The 21161-nt window shown below is 42.0% G+C and overlaps 1 long non-coding RNA gene across 1 annotated transcript in view; it reads left to right on the forward strand.

Annotated features, from left to right (window-relative positions):
- The first annotated feature begins 4632 nt into the window (after window positions 1-4632).
- LOC137570789 (uncharacterized) overlaps window positions 4633-21161 on the forward strand; it is a 36592-nt gene continuing 20063 nt past the window's right edge. The window contains exons 1-2 of the long non-coding RNA XR_011031183.1: window positions 4633-5607; window positions 14053-14108. This is a non-coding gene — a long non-coding RNA (uncharacterized lncRNA). The remainder of the gene's footprint in view (window positions 5608-14052; window positions 14109-21161) is intronic.

Below are 21161 nucleotides of genomic sequence, written 5' to 3' on the forward strand. Positions count from 1 at the left end.
AGGTAGCTCACCTTCACACCTCAGCAGCCATCAGTGTCACTCATTTCTCCACTCCTCTCCAGTGCAGAAGCTTCCTTTCCCTCTCCGTCTAAAATGCTGCCCAAGTCCATAGCTGCCAGCTATAATGCAAACGTGCACAGAAAGCAAGGGGGCTGCTGCACAGGTGGCTAGCGGCAGAGTACCACAGTCAGGCGCTCGCTGCTGCACCAATTTAGCCTGCTGCTTTGGTGCCCTTGCTCCTGCGGTGCCCTAGGCCATGGCCTAGGAAGCCTTGGCCTAAATCCGGCCCTGGTTCTGCATACTTGCTGGTAAAAGTCTATATGACATATGACATATGATATGACATTTATTTTAGGTGTGTGATTCAACCACTACTGCCATGCAACTGGTATTGTTTAAAAGGAAACATCCATATCCCTCTCAGTTTAGGTTCCCTTTAAATGTATTGGTGCCAGCATCTTTACTGCTGGCAAAGTGAATAACTGTAGATTTTTTCCCCCCATCTGTGTAGTAAGCATTAACAACAGTTGATCTCCCAGTGCTCTGACATCATTACATATACTTAACATCACTTGAAGGGCGTAGTTATATACCAATGCACAGCAACATACAGTATAGTTATAAGAAATGTTTCTGTTTGGAAAATACTTTCTCTGAAGAGCAGTGGCAGGCCATCTGGACCCTAAACCATAAGGGGACCCATAATGGGACTACCCACGTACAGGGGGTTTAAGATCCTCACCCAATGGTACAAAATGAAATGTTTCTGTTGCTCGCACTGTTCTGTTGTCTCGCTATAGCCCCCCAAAATTAGCTACAATAATTGTCGCTATTTCAGACGGTAATCTGAGGAGAGAGATTCTCTAGGAGATGGATTCACTGGGGGCATTTCTGCAGGCTTTCCCCAACAGCGATTGGGCAGCTGTCTCATCCTCACCCTGTCGCTCCCCTGCCTCCCTGGACGCTGGGAGAGAATCTCTCTCACCTTCCAGTATCGTGACCCCAGAGGTCATGAAAGTGAAAGTCGGCCATAGCAGAAGAACGGAGCGGCGGAGAGTGGCGGAGAGTGGCGGGTACCTGATCTGCTTAGACCCCTGGATCATGTAGCCTAGTTTTTCTTTTAATTTTAGGTGCCCACCTTGGGCTCTCTTTAACAAATGTTATTGTTCTGTATTATTGTATTGTTTCTTTGGCACAATGACACCGAATCTCCTGAGCTTGTCTTTCAAACTGTCCCTAGTTCTAGATCCTGTGCACAATTCTCCATAATCTGTTCTCTGCAACAGTTTTCAAACCAATACACAGCCTATGCATTTATATTAGTAATCCTTCTGACTATTTCTATAACACTTGGTCATCTCATAAATGTGTTTTATTATTATGAACCATTCTTGCACAGGCCCAGTACAGAGGAGTTTGTACATGGACATGAGCACAGCAACAAGAGCATATTAGACAGGTTCGTGAATAATATGTTCAGAGGAACCCAGCGCTGGAATGGTGGGCTGCAGGTGATTATGGAAACCTCTGGACTATCCAGAGGGCTCCTACTACTGAAGTAAGTATGTAATTTTATTTTAAAAACCCACTTCAGATATGTTTTAGGTCTTCTGGAAATTGTTTCAACAAAGTTTAGTATGGGGTTGTTAACCATTTTTCCAGAAGAGCATTTGTGAGGTGATGCACTGGTATTGGATGAGAAGGCCTGGCTTGCAGTCTCTGCTCTAATTCATCTCAAAGGTGTTTTTTCCTGATGCAGCCAGAGCTCTGTGCTCCACACCAAACTCCAACAACCATGTCTTTATGGGCTTTGTTTTGTGCACTGGTGCACAGTCATGTTGAAAGAGAAAGAGGCCATCCCTAAACAGTTACCAAAACGTTGAGAGCATGAAATTGTGCAAAATGCCTTGGCATCCTGAATCATTTAAAGTTCCTTTCTCTAGAACTAAGGGCCCAAGCTCAAGCCCTGAAAAACAACCCCGCACCACGATCCTCCACCTACCAAACAAACAAGCAAGCACTGTCCACCTTACATCTGCTAAATCCAGACTCAAGAATTGAATTTTCAGACAGAGGAGCATAATTTGCCACTCCAGAGAATGTCCCCACTGCACTAGAATCAAGTGGCGGCTTGCTTTAAACCCCCCTTAACATTGTATTTAGTGATGTAAGGTTTGGATGGAGCTGCTCAGCCATGGAAACCCATTCCAGTAAGCTCTCTTTACACTGTTATTGGGTTAATTTGAATATCATGTGAAGTGTGAAGGTCTGTAGGGATGGATAGATAGATAGATAGAGAGAGAGAGAGAGAGAGAGAGAGAGAGAGAGAGAGAGAGAGAGAGAGAGAGAGAGAGAGAGAGAGATATTTTGTATGAAGCTGTGCTAACAGGATTAATATTATTATTAATATTAACATTATGTTGATACAGGGACAACTGACATTGGTCAGTATGTAAGAATGTCAAATGTGTTTATTTGTGGGGTTTACTCACAGGAATTATGTTGTAACAACACATAGATTGACGCACGTTATTTAACTCAAGTAAATGTTTACGCATGCCATTCAAAACATAATGTTCCTTAATCAAATAATGGATAAAATAACAGATGGGCTAGAAGATGACATGTGCAATGTTTTGGCATGCTTTTGCACTATCCGCTCTTTTGCATGTTATTCTATGTTTTATATAGTAAACCGATGTTAAGTTACGTGGAGTTTCTTTTCTCAAGCCAAGGGATAGCCCCTTCTGAAGTTATATGCAGTCAATGACCAGAGACACAGCGCTCACTTCAGTTTTTGGAAAGGTATGTGTGTGTGCATGTGTGAACACACACATGCACACACACACACACACACACACACACACACACACACACACACACACACACACACACACACACACACACACACACACATATGCACAGACACAGTCACTTTAAAAAATATAATGGCTTGATATATGCTATTTCTTCTGCAATATGTCTCATCCTACACTACATCTGTACAAAGCTGTAGGCTAAGTGATGCTTATCAGCCCAAAACTCATTCAGTTTATGGATGGTTTATGGTGCATACTTCATAAAACTGTATTTCTGCATCTATCCTGTATATTTTGAGCCTGTAACAAGATAACTAAGTGAACTATAAACAAGCACAGATCTTTATTTTTCCTTTATAAAGTATATTTGGTGCATGTTTTCCAGTGCAGTAGCTTAATTGGCAGCAAGCTATTTTGGTGCCAAGTGAATGGATTTCATTTGATTACACCACTATATAAATGTCAATAATATTTTTTGTGTGTATGAATGAAACATATCGTGGTATAAAAAAAATGATAAAAACTATGCAATAATATTATTGTTATCAGCACACTTGTATTAGAATCTTCACAGTGGGTATTATTATTGTATAAGGGTCATAATTAGTGTTAAAGTGTCAAAGTTAGTGTAAGGATTAAAATTCATATCAGGGCTAGTGTAAAAGCTTGCTGAGATTTTTTAGTTCACACCCTCAAAATTAACGAAATGTACCAATTAAAAACTATTTGTGTCAGGCATTATTAAAAGAAAATGGTATCCCACTGAAGGACCACGGGCTTTACCAATCTATCCCTCTATCAGCCTATGACATCCGATGACTCCTGTGCCTCCCAGTGGGACAGCCGTGTCACATGGGTGTCCCCAGTACAGCGCTGCCGTAGATCGCATTGCTGTACGGTGTAACTAGGTTTCACCATGTAACAGTCTCCGATCGCTGCTGGGAGGCTGATGACGGAGCGAGCTCCGTCATTCAAGCAGAGATGCACACACATCGGCGTGCGTGATCTCGTGCAAAACCCCGCCCCAGGACTTCACGACAATTGGCGTTGAGCGGTTGTATAGTAGTTAAGCCAAATAATACATTAGCTGAGCTATGAGGTTAAGCCAGAAGATTTTATGGGATTATTTCTGCATCAAAATCTGTGTTTACATTATGGTGGCAATTCCATGGTATATTTCTTAACGTCCACCATGCAGTGCATTTTGCACAGAACTGCACGCAGGCATTAAAGTGCATGCATTAAAGCAAACCTGAACTGAAAATGAAAAGTCAAAATAAACATACACACGTCATACTTTCAGCACTTCCCATGTTGTCCACTGTGATCGATGAAATCCTTCATCCTTCATTTTTAAAATTGGCAATGACCCTGTATCAGCTTCTGGGCCAGCACATTGTTAAACTGTAACATCGTCCACTTGAGCCATAGGGAAACATGGACATTACCTTGCGCATCGGTTCTTTTTTCAGCTAGACAGCAACTGATATATTTTGGTTCTGACAAAATCTTGTTAGGGAAGGAAGGAATTACTGTTAGAAGCAAATGGTGAGCTTCTGAGAGGTGAGGTAAGTGTAGCAGGTAGAAAGAGGGGGGATCTATTTATTTTTATTCTTATATTATTACCTGGTCAACAGCTTTAAATAGAGGCGCTGCTGACACAGGTTTGTTAAGTAAGGGCATTTATCCCTTAGTTGTAATGGGCACTGCTGTGTGGGTAGGCAGGGCTGATGACTGAGGGAAGGTTGCTAAGCAACCAGACACACAAGCAGGGGAGCTGTTAGGGAATAATAACGGCTCTCTGAGGGGTTGAGTTGAACAGTTGGAGCGGACAGAGGATGAGGAAAGACGCAGCAGGCTGAGCTGAAGGAAAGCAGGCCAGAAGCTGCATCAGATGACATTTTGGGAAGAAAATTATGTGCTTAGATGATTCTTCCATCCTCCACAGACAGCCATCAGTCCTGTAAAGCTGACAAGGAGTGGGAAGGCCAGGAGAGAGATTTCAGACAGAGGAAAGAGAGCCAGACAAATGATAGCCAGTGATTCTTGACACTGAAGTGCTGGAAAAGAAATCGTTCAAGATGACACGTATGAAATGTGATCAATGTGTTGATAAATCAGCATGTCACAAGAAAGATTTTTGAACATTTTTAATTACAGTAAATTTGGCTCTGGTAATATCCCCCACTTCTGAAGCGTAGTGTTAGGAGGCTGAGAATTCAGAATTATCCTCCCTACTGTGATGAATATAATCTCACTTGTATTTTATTTTGATTTTTATAAGTGGCCTGAATGGTTGCTGTGATGGGAAAACAGTTGTGTTATAGAAGGCAGAAACTGCATATTACCCATATACTAGGCCTGAGACTAAGAGATAGTGAGATTGAGAGGAAAGTGAATCTGCTTAAGGAAATGAGCTACTGTCCTGTCCGCTAGAGGCCTATCTTAACCTCTTATAGCTTACTGACTTTACCAAAGTAATAAATGCAAGAAGCCATTTTGTTTTGGTTATTTTATGTGTGATGCACAAGATGGTGCAAAGATATATTGGAAGAAATACTTACCTATGGGAAGAGTGGTCCGACTGGATTCCTGTGAAAGAAAGGAGAAATGATTAATATGTCCATTTACCAGTAGTGTTGAAAGATTTAGAAGAAGTACCTGTTAATAGACTGTTTTTCTGGCAATAGACTGGTCCTGCAAAAGAACAGAAGAGATTACATACAGGAGCGGCAGAAGCTGAGATTTATAAAGAAACTGCTGTTTTTATTTTTCTGCTGTTTTTTAGGCAAGCATATTGAGTAGTTTTGCTCATAGGAACAAGAAGTGACAGAGTTATTTTCTTCTTCTTTATTTAATTCTAGTAACCTTATTAATTTACTAAGAATTTAGTAATTCACTAACCAATTTTATTTCTTTTATTATTTATTATTAACTTATTAACCAACCAATTTATTAACTTCTAACCATCTAACTTATACATTTATTATTCTGGCTTTTCCTAAGAAACGGCTGAACTATTGAATAAGAAAAATAGCCAGAATAATTGATCAGACTGAGAACAAAAAAAAGCAAGAGTACTCTATTTACTATTGAGTTATGAAAGATTTTGCTGATCAGCAAACTTAGAGGTTCAAGTACTATATAATGGTCTTGTCAGTGAAGCATTAAACTGAAATTACTTTAGTACTCAGGGTTTAAGGAAATCCAAATAAGGTCCATTTTTCATTAAAGTGGGTGGGAACGCTGAGAAAATACTTACCGGGTGGGAAGGTTATGTGTTATTGTTAACCAGTTGTTTTCCTCCTAGCTTCCGGAAGTGTTCTATAGAAAGAAGATAATAAGAAGACTGTGATATTAGAGATTGTGTTGTTTGTAATTCTCATTGGTTACATGGAGTAGAAAGTGTATTTTTATTTTTTATTTTGAAAAAAACTTTTGAATTTTACAACCTGCATTGGTGTTTGTGGAGTTCTCCTTTAGTTGGCGGTTTGAAACCGTTTACATAAGTATGTCATATTTATTTGTAGGTACATCATGTTTTTACTTTAAATTATTTTACTCGTTTCAGGTTCCCTTTAAGTTAGGTGAGTTCGAGCAGCCAATAGAATGGTCCCAGGTATTGCTTGTTAGGTCTGAGAGTGAGAAGAGCTAGGAGGTATATTCATTAAACTGTGATTGTCAGAACAGCATGCATAAAGTCTTACACGTGATAAGTATAACATGGTAATGGGTTTTACCATGCTGTATTACAGTCCATTACCATGCGTAAGAATTTACCGCAATTTAGTAAATCTATCCCAATACTAGTCAGCCAGGAGACAATCTGCAGTCTAGTTTATTTTGTAGCCTTATTTCAATGTGCTGTGGGGATTTTCATTGTATTTATTTATTTTTTTGTACAACGCAATTCTGAAATATTACTGTACAGTATAAAAAGCTAGGGAACTGTTTGCTGGTATGTGTACACTGCCATTACTATAATTTATTTAGAATCTGGTATCTGTACACTGCCAATTATTTATAGTGCTGCCAATTTATAAAGCTACTGTTTTGTTTCTTCCTCTGATTTTATGAATTTACCGCTAATACTTTTTCAGACATATTACAGTTTTAGTTCTGTTATAAATCATTGTTCACAACAGAAGTACATGTATTTGAAAGTTATATTTAAAGGACCCTATCCTACCACTAATGTGATCTGTGAGTTGCATTGCCCATAAAATCCTAAAAACATCAAAAAGAAGTGAGGAATATGGGGGGGGCTTTGCTCTATATTTCTGTCATTTACAGTAAAATGTAAAAAAAAAATCAATACTGATCTGACAGGTTTTGGACTAGTCCATATCCTCATGGGGGATTCTCAGTATCTCCATTATTCTTTACAAAAACACTCCCTGGGAAGGAACTATACAAAGCCTCATTTGCACACTATTTTGGCGGTTGGGCAGATTAACTACCATTTAGTAAGTGCTTTTAAATATCCTGAAATTCGCCCATGAGGAGACGGGCTAGTCAAAAACCTGTCCGATTTTTACTAATTACTGTAAGTGACTACTGACTATGACTTAGAAAAAAATACATTTGTAGTGAATTTTATTATGAAACAAATGTACATTTTAAACATATGCAAACACATGTATTTTACATTTGTTTGTGACAGTGGTCCCTTAACCGGTTAGCAGTTTCAAACGAAATATTTCATTTGAAACTGCTTTTGCCCTCTACACCTCTGCTGGAAAATCTTGTTTGGCTGCCTAGAGCAGCCAAATGAGTGGGTAGCAGATAGCAGTTCCAGGCGGCTTCTTCTCTTCCTCCAACCATGGCTCTGAACTTCTGACCTGTCTTCTGGGTCCCAATCACATCTGACAACATGATATGACATGTGATCAGGAGACCATGTCAGCATTACAGCGCCACCCGGTGGTGGAAGAGGGGTAATGGGAGAGAGACTTTTCCACCACCCCTTTGCCACCACTGGGTGGCACTGTAATGCTGACAAAATAGTAAATAATCCTTGTAGAGATGAGGTCAGCACCAGACACACAAGGGGAGACCAATTGTCTCAGCTAGAGGCTCGCTTACCAAGCCTCTGTCCAAATTTTTGGACTCTGTCCTTAAGCCCTTACTAGGAGTACCATCATTACTGGTAGACACATTAGATGTACTGAGAAAAATTAGCACAATCAAGTGGAAGGATAATTACTCCCTGGCCTCTATTGATGTTGTAAGCCTGTACACATATGTACCTCAGGAGTAGGGGGTAAAAGTTGTGGGTGACTGTATGGTGAACCATGGAGAAAGCCATAGGTGGACGGATTTCATCTGTAGATGTTTACTATTTGTGTTGTCCCACAATGTGTTCATTTTTAATGGTGTCTGGTATGAGCTAGAGATGTAGCGAACGGTTCGCCGGCGAACGGTTCCAGGCGAACTTTGGGGGTTCGCATTCGCCTTGGCCAAGCAAACTTTTGCAGAAGTTCCATTCACCCCATAATGCACTATGAGGGCCAACTTTGACCCTCTGCATCACAGTCAGCAGGCACATTGTAGCCATTCAGACTACACTAAGCCCTGGAGCCCCACCCCCCCTTATATAAGGCAGGCTCGCTGGCCATGACACTCACTCGTGTGCCTGCTGCAAATAGGCAGACTAGGGAGAGCTGTTGCAGATTTTTTTCTCCTAGGGAAAGATTAGTTAGGCTCTTGGCTTGCTCCTGGCTGATTGTTATTGCTAAAATAGCACCCCTCAACAGCTCTTTTGAGAGCTAATGTTTTCCTGATGTGTTTTTTGTGTGTGTGTGTGTTGCTCACTGACACTGATATTATACAGCCCTATCTGTTGCAGCTGGACCTTGGTAATTGTTATTACTGTGCCTGCCAGCCCCTGCCAAACTATCTATACTGGGACACCTACCTATGCCTACCTAGCTACTGGGGCACCTACTTACCTATACGGAGACACCTACCTACCTACCTATACTAGGGGACCTACCTATGCCTACCTACCTATACTGGGACTCCTACCTATGCCTACCTACCTATACTGGGACTCCTACCTATGGCTAGCTAACTATGGGGACACCTACCTATGCCTACCTAACTACTGAGGCACCTACCTATGCCTACCTACCTATACTGGGGCTCCTTCCTATGCCTACCTACCTATACTGTGACTCCTACCTATGCCTAGCTAACTACTGGGACACCTACCTATGCCTACCTACCTATACTGGGTCTCCTACCTATGCCTAGCTAACTACTGAGGCACCTACCTATGCCTACCTACCTATACTGGGACTCCTACCTATGCCTACCTACATACAAGAAGATAATAAAGTCGTTGCTTCATTGTAGACAGACCAAATTTGATCAGCTGGACAGTCACTGTTGTTCTATCATTGAGCTACCACAGCCCGGCGACCATATGGGCTTGAAAACCGCCACGACCTACACTCTGGCCACGGTGCGCACCAGTCCAGCACGGCCGTCACTACGCAAACAGCTGTTTGCGGTGCGTTACACAGTGATTTTGGTGTGTCAGTGTGAAGCAGACCTCTAATTACACTCCCTGATTGATGTATACACATGCAAGATGTTTGAAAGCACTTTAGGCCTGCAATTTAGCATTCAATGTGATTTCTGCCCTTAAAATGCTGCTTTGCATCAAATCCAGATTTTTCCCCAGGACTTTGGGCATGTATCCCACTACGCCATGCCCCCCTCCAGGTGTTAGACCCCTTGAAACATCTTTTCCATCACTTTTGTGGCCAGCATAATTTTTTCTATTTTTCAAAGTTCGCCTCCCCATTGAAGTCTATTGCGGTTCACGAACTTTTCCGCGAACTGGGTTCGCGAACCGAAAATCGGAGGTTCGCGAAATCTCTAGTATAAGCAAACGTCTGGTGTGGCTATGGGTACTACTGTGGCACCCACCTTTGCTAACATGTTTTTGGCAAGGTGGGAGGAGACTGATATCCATAGTAATGTCAATCCCTATCACAGGTCATTTGTCAGCTGATTGAGTTTTGTGGATGACGTATTCATTGACTTGTTCATCATATAGCAAGGTACCCAGCTAGAATTTGATGGGTTTGTAAACTATCTCAACCAGAATTCCTACAATATGCAGTATACCGGAGTATGGGAAGGAAAAAAAATTGAGTTTCTGGATCTTGAGCTATTTAGGGAGGGAGATAAAATCATGAGTAGAGGCCAAGCACTGCCACTAACTCCCTACTCCAATTTAACCACTTCGCATCCAGACCTTGTTTTCCCCTTATTGACCAGAGCAGTTTTGACGCTTTAGCGGTGTCCCTGTTTAATCACCAATAACTTCATCTGTACTCGTGCTACTTAAATGATCTATATATCGTTTTTTTCAAGACAAACTAAGCTTTCATTGGGGGGTATTTGGTCCCAAATAAAATGTTCCTCTCTATGCATTTTAATGGGAAAAAGGGGGGGGGGAAATAAAAAAATGCATCATTTCTCAATTTTGACCAATTTCTGTTTAAAAATAAAAAGTGCGATTGACATAAAAACTGTGCAACCAGTTAAAGTCGCCCCAGTATAGATATCCAGATGTGTCCCCAGTATCACCCCTCCCCCCAGTATAGCCAGATGTGTCCCCAATATCAGCCTCCCCAGCATAGCCAGATGTGTCCCCTGTGTTTGCCACCCCCAGAATCGATTGACAGATGCACCCCCAAGAATAGTGCCCCTCTTTATAACCACATGTGTCCCCTGGATCAGGTTTACCCCATTATAGTCAGATGTACCCCCAAGATTAGTGCTGCCCCCCATTATAACCAAATGTGCCCCCAGTATTAAGTTATGGGCCCCCCAGGTGCCCAGATGTGCAAAATGTGTAAACCCCCCCTCCCCTTGGTTACTCAGATGTCCCCCCGTGCATATGCACCCCCCCTTTACATATCCCCCCCTCTCCCCAATAATCTATAGATCCAGATGCACCCCCCCCCATTAGGCAGCCCCCTCGGCGCACAAATAGTTAAAAAAGATGCACAAGCAAGCAGCCACACTCACCTACCTCGGTCCTGCGACTGTCTTGAAGCCTGATCCTCCGATCACCGCTCTGCAGTCAGCCGCATATTGCCGGTAACCCGGGTCCCGGCTTGATGACGTCATCAAGCCGGGACCCGGGTTTCCGGCAATATGCGGCTGACTTCAGAGCGGTGATCGGAGGATCAGGCTTCAGGATAGTCGCAGGAACGAGGTAGGTGAGTGTGGCTGCTTGCTTGTGCATTTTTTTTAACTATTTGTGCGCCGAGGGGGACAGATGAAGGATCGCTGCAGTTTACTACAGCAGCGATCATTCATGGGAGGAGGGTATATTAATTGGCCAAAAGGGAACATGTTCCCTTCCACCAATTAGTATTGCAGCTGACAGTGCCGGAGGGTGCGCTCTGAAGCGCACCCGATCGTGCACAGCAGGGCTGCAAGGAGGTCAGTATATCTACGTCACTGTGGCTTGGAGGGTGCCACAGCTGACGTAGATATACTGTAGTGGAGGGGAAAGTGGTTAATCGTTATCACCCCAAACATGGAAGCCATCCCCTATGGCCAATTTTTGAGGCCCAGGAAGAATAACAGTCTACAGCAGGATTTTGAGACACAGAGCTTTGACCTGGGGGTGCGCTTCCTGGCTAAACAGTACCCTAAAGACCTAATTATTAGAGAATACAGTAAGCCAGTAGTCAGCAACGAGACAAACTTATCTGGAAAGGGAGGGGAAATAGGAAAGTAGATCAATTAGAACAAAGAATTGCCTTTGTGTTTGACTATTCCCCCCTGGCCAATAGGATCCAGGGATGAGCAGAAACTACGCCAGTGCGAATTTACGCATCGTAGTTCGCATCTACGCATCGTAGTTCATAGGCGAAGTTTCAAACCTACGCTTACGCATTTACGCATAGCGAAGTACTGCTACGAGTAGCTTACGCCCACTATGCGTAGTTAACATGTGTATTGCGTAGTGAACTACGAATGCGTTACTCGCGTCTAATTTTCCGCGTGCGATTGTATGCATACAAACTTACGCATTGGAAAGGGGAATGTACGCATAGAAGGGTGCCCAGTATATGCATTTATAAAGAAATTTATGCGTACAATTTTCTGCATACGGGCATAAGTATCTGCATACACTACGCTTCGCACTACGCGTAATTGCGTATTTTAACGCGTATTCTACGAAATGCATACGAAGTGAATATTTGTTTTGGAAGCCGTAGTTTGGCGAAGCGTAATTGCGTAAAACTACGCGTATTTCCAGCGTAGCGAAGTTGGCTGACTACGACCATCCCTGATAGGATCCGGAACTGTATTTACAGACACTGGACCACTTTGGAGCTTGATCCATCTCTAAGTCATTTGACTAAACAAAAACCCCTGATAATGTTCAGATGGGCAAGTACAGTTGGGGACTTAGTCACATCCAGTGAATTGCATTCACTCAAAAGAGAAAATTGGCTTCAAAGCTGTCGCCCAAAAGGTAACTACAGGTGCAGAAACTGTAATCATTGTGATCAGTTTCTTCTAAGAAAGCTTATCCAACTGGGTGGTATTAAGATCAGAATACGTAATTACTAACATTGTAAATCCACCTATGTTGTATATGCTGTGCTATGCCCATGCCATAGGTTTTATATAGGCAAAACAGAACGAGTAACAGCCACACGCTTCCAGGAACATGTGAACTCTGTGCGCAAAACCGGTAAAGGGGCTGGTAGATTGATAGCTCATGAGAGAGTGTCATGACGGCGAGATCAATGGTATGAGGTTTACATGTTTAAAAACGATCCCAATACCCCATAGAGGTGGGGATCGTAAGCTTAACCTTAAAGAGACACTGAAGCGAAAAAAAAAATATGATATAGTGAATTGGTTGTGTACTATGAATAATTACTAGAAGATTAGCAGCAAAGAAAATATTCTCATACTTTTATTTTCAGGTATATAGTGTTTTTTCTAACATTGCAGCATTCTATAATATGTGCAGATTACACAGCACTCAGCATTCAAAATGAGTCTTTCAGAGCAGTCTGTGAAGTAATGAACTCTCCTCTAGTAAACAGTTCACTTACAGTTGAGATAATAAAAGTCAGATAACAGCTCTCTCCACGACTAAAGCTGGCCATACACTGGCCCGATTTACCGCCGTTTCTACAGCAGATTCGATCACTGGGATCGAATCTGCTGCCAATCGTTCGCGCTACACGCCGAATTTCGATTCATTTCGTCCGATCCCGTCGATCGCGCCGTGCGGAAAATTACCGTCGATCGCCCGCGGGTAAAGAGCGCATCGCTAGCGGCGTTCAAGTGCCCGACGACCGACGCAATAGAGCCCGCATACATTACCTGCTCCGCCGGCGCGACTGCCCCCGCTCGTCTCCGCTCTTCTCCGCTTTGGTCTCCGGCATGCCTTCACTTATTCCTGCCCGGCAGGAAGTTTAAACAGTAGAGGGCGCTCTACTGTTTAAACTTCCTGCCGGGCAGGAAGAAGTGAAGCATGCTGGAGCCGGAGACCAGAGCGGAGAAGAAGAGCGGAGAGAGACCCGGGAGTCGCGCCGGCGGAGCAGGTAATGTATGCGGCGGGGGGAGGAGCGGCGGCAGCAGCAGCACCACCACAACAGATTGTGATCGGTTTCTGGCTGAAATCGGTTCACAATCTGTTTGCAGTAAAGGTAGCCATACGATCCTTCTCTGATCAGATTCGATCAGATAGGGATCTGTCTGTTGGTCGAATCTGATGGCAAATCGACCAGTGTATGGCCACCTTAAGACTTAGTCGGAGAGTTAATGGCTTGTTTGCATAGAGATAACAACTGGAGTTTCTTAACTCTTCCTGTACTGGAAACAATTAGACTGATGTATCTGATCTTAATGTTTTATTTCTTAGCTGTACTACACATACAAATCATAATATCATAATTTTTTTTTCGCTTCAGTGTCTCTTTAAAAGAGAGGAAGCACGGCTGATCTCGATTATAGGTGCATGCTTTGGAGCAGGTTTAAATGAAATAAATTAGCTACATTGGTTTTTGGATGAATATTAATGCTAAAATGCTAGTAATCTTTTAAATTTCTATTTCTGCAGTTTTGCTAGTTTAAACTAATGGTCAGAATTAGTGAGTTTACACTATGCATTTTAACCTTTGTATGTATGTTTTTTTAATATTCCTTTTCCTTTTTTTCTTTTCTTTTCTACCTATAGATGCCACTGCCCTGAGCTGTAGGACGTCATGTCAATAAATGACAGCTTTGTGAAAGGTAGATACGACCATTGATAGCCATGGAGACTGGGACGCATAACTTCACTTGCAACTAGTCTCAAAGGGAACATGTAAATAGTTGCACGCCTCCTTGCGGCTATGTTGGGTTACCATAGCAACTGAAGCCTCCACACCCCCTGGCCACGTGTAGCACTGAACTCAATGACGTTCTATGCGCTCAGTGGCTGGGGATGGTTAGTGACCCCGGAAAGGGCGGAACCAATTCCAAAAGTGCTCGGAAGCGCAATCTTGGTGGGCAAATTGGCATCCAGCAGCAAAGGGGAGTAGTAAGTGTAATTTACTGTATATGCCTATATAAGATGTCACTTCTTAGAGGGGCACCTTTGTACACTACGGGTCTCTGAGGAAGCGGAAGGTCTGCAAAACGGCTGTAAGGCTGCTGTGTTTGTACCCCTATCTTTTTTCATACCTTGCACACTGAAGCTATATTAAAACCCTAATTGCTTGGATTTAAGCATCGCCTGTCATATACTCACTGCACGTAATGCTGACACAGTCTCCTGGATTCCGATCGCATGTCATCATGTGATTGGAACTGAGAAGACATGTCAGGGTTACTTCGCTCTGCAGGTGGAGGAAAAAGAAGCCCATCCAGCTGTCCACACAGGTAACTATAGCAGCTTCCTGTCGTCCACTCTGCATATGCTGCCTATCCCGCCAGACTGGGGAAGCAACACTTCCCCAGCGGCAGGAGAAATTCAGCCCTGCAGGCAAATAACGTTTTGGCTGCTAAAAGATTAAAGTGAGTTTGAACCCACATTTATTACTGTAATGAAATAATTATTCAGTCACAACTGTGTTAGTATATGCTATTTTTTCAGCTTACCACAAGGGGGCTATAATTGCTCAAAAATGGTGCTGTTTTGTTTTTTGTTTTTCCTTGCCTCTCTCTATAAATAACTGTGTGTTTTCTCAGGAGTTGAAAATAAAGGGGAAGAAGGACAAAACTAAAGAATTGTATTTCTTAGAGTTAAAATATGTTTAGGACCAGAAAAATATGAAACCTAGCAGAAAACAAAGTACAGAAAAACACATGAAGGAAGTTCAAAAATACATTTTACAAGGAAAAGATACATTCAAGTGACAAATCTCATTTCCCTAAAATATTTAACAGACTTTTCTAAGGAAATGACATCATAAAAACTGGGATATTTATTATGGAATAACAGAAATTAAAGCATAAGCAACAAACGATGTTGCATTAAATATTTGGTTAAAGTAAGTACGGCATATCCTAAACCTTAGTAAAGTGACTTAAGATGTTTTGTATATCAGAACTCTGTCAACACTCTGTTATTTAAGAAAGCACTATAAGTGTGCATTGTTGGGACATTAGGGAAAAGTACAAAAGCATAAATATATTTTCTTTTACTTTAACAGTTACTGAGCTTGGTTTATTGTCACTATGAAAAAAAAATTGCACTGAATACTAGTAAAAGCCTTTCAAAGCACACTAAGGCCTTTAGTTCATCCACGTAGAAAGAGCCAGCCTCATAAAAGCACAGAGCCTGCAGCCTAAATTGAAGGACTGTTTGCCATAAAAATGAACTGCTGCTTTAAAACTCTGACTCCTGGTCGGTGAAAGCTATATTGAAGTGTATTCTTGTCTCTGGGTATCAGCAGGATTACACTGTTCTTAACAACAGCATGCAATTGCCTCTAGTCAAATAAGAAGCAACTTCTCATAAAAGCTGGCCCTTTGCCTTTAATTTTTTTTACAGATATTCTACACTGTATATAATGGAAAGTTATAAAATAGTAAAAGCTTTCTAACCTAAATGCAAACATAGACAGTCCAAACAATCCATACCTCATAAACATATAAATTAAATCAAACTGGCTCAAACTACAGACTTCATTTTAAACCCAGCTCCAGGCAGAAATGCTTTCCTATTCTTGTACAGATGCTCAGTGACAGAGTTTGTTTGTATCTATGCAAAATCTCCTTCATTAGCTGAAGTCAAATAAATCACTTTCAAAGAACCCAATCAGATGTAGAAAATGAGAAGAGGTAGACATTTTGAATTCTAGCACGTCTCAAAATTGACATGAAATTAGGAGATTTTAGCTCTTTCTCTAAACACTGTAAATGGAAACCTAGGGTGAAGCCATAAACCAGTCACAGTTGAGTGGATGCACAGTGACATTGTAAGGGATAAAGGTGCAAAAACATACTGGCATTCCACCCATCTGATACACAGCTTTATTAGTAAACAACAACAGTAACATAAAATTTTAAGGTGGCCACTATCGGTCCAATTTCTAGTGAAAAATCATTTGAGTGATGAGAAATTCTGATCGGATTGGTTGTAAATAATCTCCGTTGATGGGCACAATCAATTACATATGATTATAAAATCAGTCGTCCAATTGGATTTTTGTCAAACCAAAATTTGGATTTTCTTGTTGGTTGTGATAGATAGGAAGCAAAGATTGGTTCGTTGATGGTGTAGTGAACGATTTCACTTCCAATCAGAATTTCTGATCGCTCAAACGATTTTTCGCTAGAAATTGGATCGTTAGTGGCCACCTTTAATTTTATTGGAAAGCCACTAAAACAAAAAGTGTCATATAAATGCAGTATTCTAGGTAAACTGCTCATAGGCAGTCCGGTATTGTACATTCAGTGTATATGGGATGCTCTCAAGGCTTGTATCTAGGTCGCAAGAGTTCAGAAGTCTTCAAGGGGCGGTAGGGGAGTTGCACATGCCATTCCCTAGCCAAACAACAATGCATCTGCGGTGCCCACACAGAAACCCCCAGCACCTATAAGGGCACACATTCCTGCCACGTGAATGCTCCTTGTAAGCTTGAGCTCTGTTGGTTCACTTGGCACCGACTGCCTTATTCTCTCTTTCTCCTCCTTCCAAGTTATTAGACACTGTGGCTTGGCAGGGGAAAGAATGTGTTGTGCATCTGCAGCGGCCCCGCCCCCTACATGAGACATGAACACAGAAGCCTCGGGAGCCAGGAGTACAGTGGCCCCACCCCCCACATGAGACATGAACACAGAAGCCTCGGGAGCCAGGAGTACAGTGGCCCCACCCCCCACATGAGACATCAACACAAAAGCCTTGGGAGCCAGGAGTACAGCGGCCCCCGCCCCCCACATGAGACATCAACACAGAAGCTCGGGAGCCAGGAGTACAGCGGCCCTGCCCCCCACATGAGACATCAACACAGAAGCTCGGGAGCAAGGAGTACAGCGGCCCCGCTATGAATGCTGGATAGTCTGTTACCTGTTGTGCTTCAGTTTCTCCCCCTCTCTTTTCCTCTCACCTCTTGGATGTGAAGGTTGGTTAAAGGACATCTGAAATGAAGAAAGAATACAGCTTTCCTTACCTATGGCTTCTTGCCCCTAGAAATCTGTATGTCCTTCACCACAGGTTCACTGTGCTCCAGGGTCCCACCGTAGTGGGTCAGCAGCTTTTGTGCAGTCACACCTCTTGCAATCATACTCCCAGTGTCCAATGCATGTACAGTGCTACTGCGCATGCATGCACAGAACACTCCCGGCAGCGTGATTGCGAAAGGTACATACGCAGAAGCCAGGTCCACAATCCACTGGGGCTGACAGCGGGACCCTGGAGCACAGCACACCTGCAGTGAGGGATACACAGTCGATTTCTAGGAGCTGGAAGAAGTCCCAGGTAAGTGAAGCTGTATATACATTCTTCTCCTCAGATGTCCTTTAACCTGTTACCTGTTGTGTTTTTCCTATCTCCTGCTTCCATCTTGTGCTCTACCTCTCCCTCCTTCCATCTTGTGCTCTCTCTACCTACCCCCTCCCTCTTTGCCCCTCCTCCCCATCTTGTGCGCTCTTCTTCTCTTCTCTCTCCTATCTTGCACTACCCCCATCCTCTTTCAACCCCATTCAGGGACATAACTATGGTCCTCTAGACCCCCAGCAAACACCTGCCAACTGCCACCTATGTGACCATAGCTTCCAATCCTCCCAACCCTCCAAAAAAGTGACAGTAGCCTCCAATTCCCTCCCTTCACAAAAGCAACACTGATACTAGATGTAATTGCCCCCCCCCCCCCATCACCCATTAGGCAAAGCAGCAGCGCGTGTTATACATTATCTTCTCCCGGCTACAAGACAGGTCCTCTTCACTTCCCTTCAGTGTAATCATCACCATGCATGCAGCCAATCATCATTCGTGTCTTGATACATGTCATTGAGAGCCACATGGTGATTGACAGCACTCTGCACCAATGAACCAAACTACTGTAAAGAGAAGCAAAGATGCCCTGTCTTGCAGCCAGAAGCATGTAATGTATAAAGTTCAGTGTTTCTGTTCCACAATTTAAGCATTATTTGCAGCCAGTGGTGTGCCGCCTCTTTTTTCTACATTGGTTTGTCCAGTACCATTTGAGCAATCCGGTCAAGGTTCGGCAACAACCCTATTCCCTGATTCTGTACTTGAGGTACCGACTCAGTGGATATCCTATTAGACAATGTATAAAGCTCTGTTGCTGTCCAGCATGGTAACCATGGAGACCCCTTGGGGTCATGGGAGCTATTGTTACACCCCATCCCACTTCATTCCACTTCTCCTGCTCATTTTACCTTTCAAGTCATAGTATAATCACTTGACCTACAATATTATTATGTATTCATATAGCACTGACATCTTCACCAGCACTTTACAGAGTGCATAGTCATGTCACTGACTGTCCTGAGAGGACCTCACAATCTAATCCTATAATAGTCATAGTCTAATGTTCTACCATAGTATTATTATGTATTTATATAGCACTGACTTCTTCTGCAGTGCTGTACAGAGTACATAGTCATGTCACTGACTGTCCTCAGATGAGCTCACAATCTAATCACTACCATAGTTATAGTCTAATGTCCTACCATATTATTATATATTTACTGTATATACCACTGACATCTTCAGCAGCACTTTACAGAGTACATAGTCATGTCTTTAACCAATTATCGTGGCCGCGGCAGTATATCCATGACCCCCAGGACTTCACTTATCATCCTAGGGGTGTAAATAACTGTTTATGGCTTCTGATGAGCAGCCCGCAAGCCCCCGTGACAGTGGCAGTTACAGGACAGATTGGTGAATGGGAACACGCATGTTAGAATAGTTTCTGCTGTAACGAGCAACATAGACTATTCATTGAAAAGTTGTAAAAAATAAACACTTCTTTGACTTTTGTTATAGTATAGAAAGCTGTCATTCAGTGGACAAATGTACTATAATAGTGCACTACACTATTATTTCTGTCCAAAAAAAACCAACAACACTTATATACTAAGAAATAAAAAAAAAAACATTAACCCTTCCTTTTCCTGTAGTTACTATAATAAGAAAAAAAGTAAAAAAGTAAAAAAAAAAATCCATTGATAGAATTTAAAAGAAAATACATACATTATTGGGGTTATCCCTGTAGCCTAAATGTTGCTGCAGTGCCCCTTTAACCAGCCATGCAACCTAAGTATCAGAATTAAGCTGTGTACCTGTAGATTTTAGAATTTAGCAGCCACGTGCCTCCAGACTTTAGAATTAAACCGCTATATGGTGTTGCCTTAGATAACAGGATTACTCAACTGTGTGGCCCCAAATACAAGAATTACGCAGCTTTGGACTCTAGGTATCACAATTAAGCAGCATCTTCAGTATTCCCAGTTGCCAGTTGCCGCCTCTTTAGCCACTGCTTCTCCTTTTTTCTCTGGGTCTTCCACTGGGTCTTCTAGTCCCATCTCTGCTGCCAAAGATCTCCAGCCTTGCTTTGGCTCCCACAGTTCAATGTAAATATGAACACAGGAGAGAAAACAGCAGCAGACCCATTCATACTGTTTCTTTTACTGTATACATCTTGTCTGCAATCTTTAGTTGCTTCATCCATGCATTTAATAATCCCTTATCTTTTTTTTTTTTTAATTTCCGCAACCCATATTTCTTGTGGATACCCATCTACTTGGGATGAATTAAACTGCACTGCTAGAGCACTTCGCAAGTACTAAAAGAATTCATCATTTTTTATCAGATGTAAAATCTTAGAAAGGGCTCCTGTAGTAAAGTCTAATTCTTGTCCCAAATTCACTGAGTGAATACAATGAAGAGAAGTACCTGTACCCATTTCCCTACCTGACCTTATTTGGTAGCATTTTTTTTCTTCCCTTAAACCCCATTTCAAGAAAAATGTTATTTTAAAGTGACACTTAAACAAAAAAAAGCCTTATGATATAATGAACTATATGTGTAGTATGAATAATTAATCGAACACTAGTAGCAAAGAAAAGAGTCTCATATTTTTATTTTCAGTTATATGGCTTTTTTTTATAACATTGCATCATTCTGTCATATTTGCAGTTTACAAACTACGCTCTGCAGTTTAAACTATGAAACACAGCAGAGCTAATGTCCCTTCCCCTTGCAGAAAAATCTTATCTAAAGTTGTCTTTCACTGTTTATTTGATGTATAAGTGCTTCAGAAAATAGCATATCTCTCTGAGTAAATTAGTCAGTGATCAGAGACGCTCTTTTGCACAGATAACAACTGACATTTCTTAACTCTTCCTGTACTGAAAACAATGGCCAATATGCAATTAACTTTTACTCCTGAGTTTTCTTGTAGGAGATAATTTTTCATCTCCTATTTAAAATAACTTTTCAGCACTCTGTAACTGAAAAAGTACCAAAAAGTTAATCAAAGAGTTCTATCAAAATTATTTTGAGTATTTTCTTGCTTGCTGGTTGTTTAAAATGCATTTTATTGACAAATTTGAAAATATCACCTAGGAGAAAACTCAGGAGAAAAAGTGAATTGCATATGGCCCCGTGTGAGATATGAGACTCATATCTTTGCTACTAATGTTCTATTTTTTAGCTGTACTACACATACAATTCATTATATCATAAGTTTATTTTCACTTCACACTCCCTTTAACCACTTCCAGGCCGCCGTATAGACAAATGGCGGCCGGGAAGTGCACCCCGCAAGGACCGCCGTATAGACAAATGGCGGCGGTCCTTGTAGGGGCATGGGCGGAGCGATCGCGTCA

The sequence above is a fragment of the Hyperolius riggenbachi genome, chromosome 4, assembly GCF_040937935.1.
Source record: "Hyperolius riggenbachi isolate aHypRig1 chromosome 4, aHypRig1.pri, whole genome shotgun sequence".
In the NCBI taxonomy this organism is placed as follows: Eukaryota; Metazoa; Chordata; class Amphibia; order Anura; family Hyperoliidae; genus Hyperolius; species Hyperolius riggenbachi.